We start from the raw sequence: 5,914 nt of genomic DNA on the forward strand, positions 1-5,914 counted from the left end.
CTACACATTTAAACAATTCAGATAAGTTATCTAGAATTATTTATGGACCAGATAAAATACATATAATCATTTATTAATCAATTATCATTTTGACATATCTTTCCTTTATTTAAAGGCTGAAATGTGAGGTTTACCTTTTTATGAAACTTTTTCAAAGCATTATTTGAACATTTACATTAGATATTTCAACATGCTATTAAACTGTTGTCAGTCAAGTTGTCATTTAATATCCAAACATCATTGGTAATGTTATTGTTTTAGTGATTATGCAAACAAAAAGATTTTATTTGTTGTTTGTTGATTTTTAAATATAAAACTTGAAGTGATTTATGTGTCGGTACTTTTTGAACATCGCCAGCACATTTTAACAATACCTTGATAATACTGATAACCATGATAATTTTGGTCACTATAATCGTGATAAGAAATTTTCATACCGTTACATCCCTACTGTCAGCAGCGGTTGTCTATTTGCATTGTACTATGCTATTTGATTTTAATAACATGATTCTCAATTAACTGCCTTGTTTTTCTCTCATCCGAACAGGCCGGTGCAGGCGGGAACCACGCGGCCCAGCTGCGCGCTCCCAACGAACACGCCATCATCATGTGGATGAACGACCTTATCGGACGTGTAGTACAGTTTTTCCTGCGAAGGAGATGATTGACACATTGAACGCCCAGCAGACGCGTAGCAGACATGTAGCATCGTACATCACCCCCTCACCTGACTGTAAATATGTACATAATAAGGAATAACAGCAGTGCTGCTCTTCCGCAACCTCATCGGGTTTCGGCGTTCAGTTTTGGACCTGTCGGGATGTGTGCAGACCTGGACGGATACATAAATCGGGAACCCTCGGCCATCCATAGACTGACTCACAGCAGAGTTTCCTGCGTTCACATGGAAAGCTGAGCCATTAGATGCTGTGTTGACGTGGAGGTTTTTCTTGAACCCCATGTGGAAAACGTGCCTTCATTGCCTGTTTGCTCTTGACACATCTCTCTTTTTTGTCTTTACCCTGTCTTTTTCTTTATTGCTTTTATATTTATTTTCACTGTATTTAATTTGTACGTTTTGTGTATAATTTCATGAACGTGGACGTTAGTCGATCAAGCGATGATATTAGTGGTTCTGCCTGTTCCTCATGTGTTCATTGGCTCCAAGTTTGCACTTGCGATCGGTTTGCATAGTCTATACAAATCAGATAGAATAGAATATGATAAACGCCAAAACAGAAAATGAAGTTAGAATTTGAATGAAATTGCAATTGAAGACATGACCGAAAGTATCAACAATATATAGAAATTTGACCTATACCATTTGCATGATGATCTACCTTTAGTCAGTCTTTTTCTTGGATTTTAAATCGGAAATGCATTCTCACTTTGAAGCCAGATAATTAAAGTCCTTTTCACATGACTCACGTTACATCGAGAAACTTTGAGGCACCGAGCTACTGCGTTGTAACCTTTGTTACAAATAGGAGGGACACATGAATATTTATTAGGTTATATGATGTTCACTCAGTAGTCTGTACACTGATATGGTCGCCGTGATTTTGCCAAGTAAGACATGTTCCTGGATCAACATCTTTTGTTGATCCTGGATCAACATTACTGTCCAAAAATATAGACTTAACCCAATCCCTAACTCTAAACCTAACCCTACCCATAATTTATTCCTAAAAACAGTGTGAAATGATAGCTGATTAACAAGGGTGTAGAAGCACCAAACCCTGATCATAAGCCTAAAACTGAAATTTCCTGAAAAGATATCCCTCAATTCTGATTGGTTGATTGGAATGTTGTTCCAGGATCAACAAGGATGTTGATCCAGGAACATGTTGTACTTGGTGAAATCACGCTCACGTCTCAGTTCCTCCATGAAGACCTCTACTGTTTTTATGATCAATCTGCATAACAGTGACTGTAAAATATATATTTTAGGTAAGGAAGGACTACTTTAACCCCCCTCAAATTCCCCTCCCCACCCCCAGTCTGCATCCTGCCCCCACTGTCCTCTTTTTGGAAAACTAATATATGGTCATCCTAATTAAATGTTAAAACGGCTTGCCATAAGCGGCCCGCTGCACTGCACTGAACGCTGAGGCAGTTAAGCAGCGTCTGTCCGCACTGAGACTGGCAGTGAGCTGATATAAGAGTCACATTCCTGTCTTTATCTGCTGTGTAAGACCAGACGACGTTGAACTCGTCAGAACCCCGGAGGATTTTAAACATGCGCTCTGCTCTGGATGAATAATGATGGATAACTTGGGGGTCTGCCAAGTATGCCAAGTTTACAAACGCGCACTGAGGAAAAGATTTATTCTGTTTATTTTGCACTGAAATTAAGATATGGACTTTCATCAGCTTTGGCAGAGCATTTTAAGCTCAGCAGAAAATCACCCAACTATTACTCAACTGCATGCAGGCTTTTATTAAAAACAAACAGGTTATCACACACAAAGTTATGACATATGTACAGAGAGCCCCCCCCCAAAAGGACTTTAGAACTTGAAAAAGTCTGAAAGCCATTGAATGATATATCAAAATATCAAACCAAGTGGAATTTATTGTAACGAAATATAGCACAAGCAAAGTGTTTTGCAAAAGGAAGTTTGTTACGGGAATTTTTGATAAAATATGGATGTAGAATTAACACATTGAATTTGTGGACACATTGTTTATATATATTAGGGATGCACCGATGTATCGGCTGCCGATATTTATCGGCCGATTTTTCCTCAATTTACAACCATCGGCATATCGGCTATATAAGGAAAAAGGCCGATATAACAAACCGATGGTTTATTAATTAACTGCGTGAAGGCACTGAGCTGTATAATGTCTGTTGCATAATCCTAGCTCTGCTGTCTGCACTTTAATGCTAATCAAATAACAAAAGACAAAAGATCGCACACTATTCTTGACTAAATAACTTTTGTAACTTTCATAAGTGTAGCGGACCTCATCTGAATGATGACCAAAACTTTACTGATGTTGTAAAATGGATCCAATCCATGTTCATTAGAAATTATTTGATGATGCAGCAATAAAACTGCTAGTATAATTTAATGCAGGTGTTTTTGAACTTTGCTGATTTAAAACATGATCAAAATACTATCTATTTTGATGCCAACATTTCAAGTAAGAGAGGAAGTGACAAATATCGGTATCGGAATCGGCCAATAAGTGTTTGTTAAAATCGGTATCGGCCCCAAAAAATCCTATCGGTGCATCCCTAATATATATAGTTATTATTTTTATACTTTTAATTGTAATTGATGGTGTTATTCAAAAGTTAAGTGAGTTAGATGTTTCAGTGCATAGTCTTCATGATTCATTTAAACCTATGGGCTATAATGAAATCATTTAATTTGAGTGTTACTATTATGACATATCTTCAGGTAAAATATGGGCAAATAAATATAATGTTCATATACCTGTATATAGAATAAATTTAGCTTTCAGGTAAATCTCTTTTAGTGGGATTCTGTTTTGTCCATCTTCGGTTATTCAATAATTTAACCAAATTGCTAAAAAACTATTTTAAATTAAAATAGCTGATTTAGGATTTTACATTAATGGCATTTACATTTAAAAAAATAATAATTTTTCTTTTTTAAACACAGTTGTACTAATAAATATAATAAATATAAACAAATGCTGAAACCGCACTCCCTGGCCTCCACTAATGATCCTCTTGAATCCTCTAGTGGACAGTTTATGCAGACAGTGAGGCTGACAGTCCGTGGGCCTGTTTGCGTGCCGCCTGTTTTCAGTGAGTTTCAGTTAATAATGGATGCTAAGGGTCCAAAAAAAAAACAAAAAACGATTCCACTGTGTGCTGAAAGCTGTTTCCATGATGGCCAGTGTCCTGCCACACAGAAATGTTGCCCAACCACCGGTGGCTTTGCATGCCGTGAACCACGTGGTCAGGGAAGAGGTCAGGCAAGTTGTCAGGGAAGCGGCCAGGGCCATGGTCAGGGAAGCAGCCAAGGAAGTGGCCAGGGCCATGGTCAGGGAAGCGGTCAGGGAAGCGGCCAGGGAAGCGGTTATGGCCAGGGAAGCGGTTATGGCCAGGGTAGCGGTTAGGGCCGGGCCAGGGTAGCGGTTATGGCCAGGGAAGCGGTCAGGGAAGCGGCCAGGGTAGCGGTTATGGCCAGGGAAGCGGTTATGGCCAGGGTAGCGGTTATGGCCAGGGAAGCGGTCAGGGAAGCGGCCAGGGTAGCGGTTATGGCCAGGGAAGCGGTTATGGCCAGGGTAGCGGTTATGGCCAGGGAAGCGGTCAGGGAAGCGGCCAGGGTAGCGGTTATGGCCAGGGAAGCGGTTATGGCCAGGGTAGCGGTTATGGCCAGGGAAGCGGCCAGGGAAGCGGTTATGGCCAAGGTAGCGGTTATGGCCAGGGAAGCGGTTATGGCCAGGGTAGCGGTTATGGCCAGGGAAGCGGTCAGGGAAGCGGTTATGGCCAGGGAAGCGGCCAGGGAAGCGGTTATGGCCAGGGAAGCGGTTATGGCCAGGGAAGCGGTTATGGCCAGGGTAGCGGCCAGGGAAGTGGCCATGGCCAGGGAAGCGGTTATGGCCAGGATAGTGGCCAGGGAAGCGGTTATGGCCAGGGTTGCGGTCAGGGGAATGGTCAGGGATGGGGTCAAGGAAATGGTCAAGGAAATGGTCAGGGATGTGGTCGGGAAAATTGTCAAGGATGTGGTGATTGAAATCATCATGGGACTTCTGCATGACTCTTACTGGAGAACTTTTCAATTCAGTGCCTTATTCATATGGCATGTTTTCCCTGTTTGCTCAAACAGTCTAGAAAGATTTTCTGCCCCCCACCCCACCCCCACCTCAAATAAAAAATTGCTTGATTGAAGAGTTGGTGTCTTTTGGTATCATTTGGCTGTTTTCTCGCATAACTGCTTTCTGGCATCAGTGCTTTAAGTTTCTCTCCATGAGACCTGGACATTTATCAAAGTATTAGCCCATTTTTACACAAAATATACCACATTATATCATGGGGACTCAAATGGAACCAAATGCTAGGAATAACCTTAAATTTTTTTTTCGTTGCTTTTTTTCCCCTGCACCTGCTGCAAACTCTTTTGTATTTTTCTATATTTTCATTAAGGTTCTTCAGCTGGTCAGGAGTGACAGATGAATCTGCCTCATGGGCTGCAGTCAGTTTCTCCTCTATACATGTCATCCTTAATGGTGACATATCATGAAAATCTGACTTTTCCAGGTTTTAAGTGCTATAATCAGGTCCCCGGTGCATCTGCCAACCAAGGAAACGTGAAAAAGATTAACCCAGTAACTTTGTTTTGGTAAGCCTTTTTCTGCAAGCGCCTGAGCTGATTTCGCTCCCTTGGTGACGTGGCAAAGGGATCTTATTATAATATTCCTTACCACCCCTTAATCTGTAAGATTACACGCACAGTGCCGTCATTTTGATTTTGCAAGCGACAACGGTGTATTAGTTCTAATGCCATGGTGAAAGTTTGAGCAAAACATGCTAACTGTTCTGTCTTTAGCTGCACAGACGAGCACAGAACACTATTTACAGTCCCAGCCTCAGAGGAGACAAGAGAGCAGTGGATTTATTGATTTATTTACTGTATATTGCTGCTGCCACACAGATCTAAAATAAACAAGCAATTTATTTCCCAGCTGTTTACCTTCACAGACATAACCGACTGTTTTTGTAACTCATGTGTGTTTTTAACGTAAACTTGTGTGTGAATGAGAACTTAATTTAGTACTCACATGCTGTGACAGCCGCTTTCTGAACGTGTGCTTCGGGTTGTGTGCGCTCAGAAAACCATATATCAGAAGTTTAAACTCATATGGTTTAAAACGCATGATTTCAGAACGATAAACATGATAATCAGAACCAAAACAGATGTTTTTAGCAAGT

This window comes from Sinocyclocheilus rhinocerous, unplaced genomic scaffold, assembly GCF_001515625.1.
Source record: "Sinocyclocheilus rhinocerous isolate Xijiao unplaced genomic scaffold, SAMN03320098_v1.1 scaffold82, whole genome shotgun sequence".
NCBI classification, from domain to species: Eukaryota; Metazoa; Chordata; class Actinopteri; order Cypriniformes; family Cyprinidae; genus Sinocyclocheilus; species Sinocyclocheilus rhinocerous.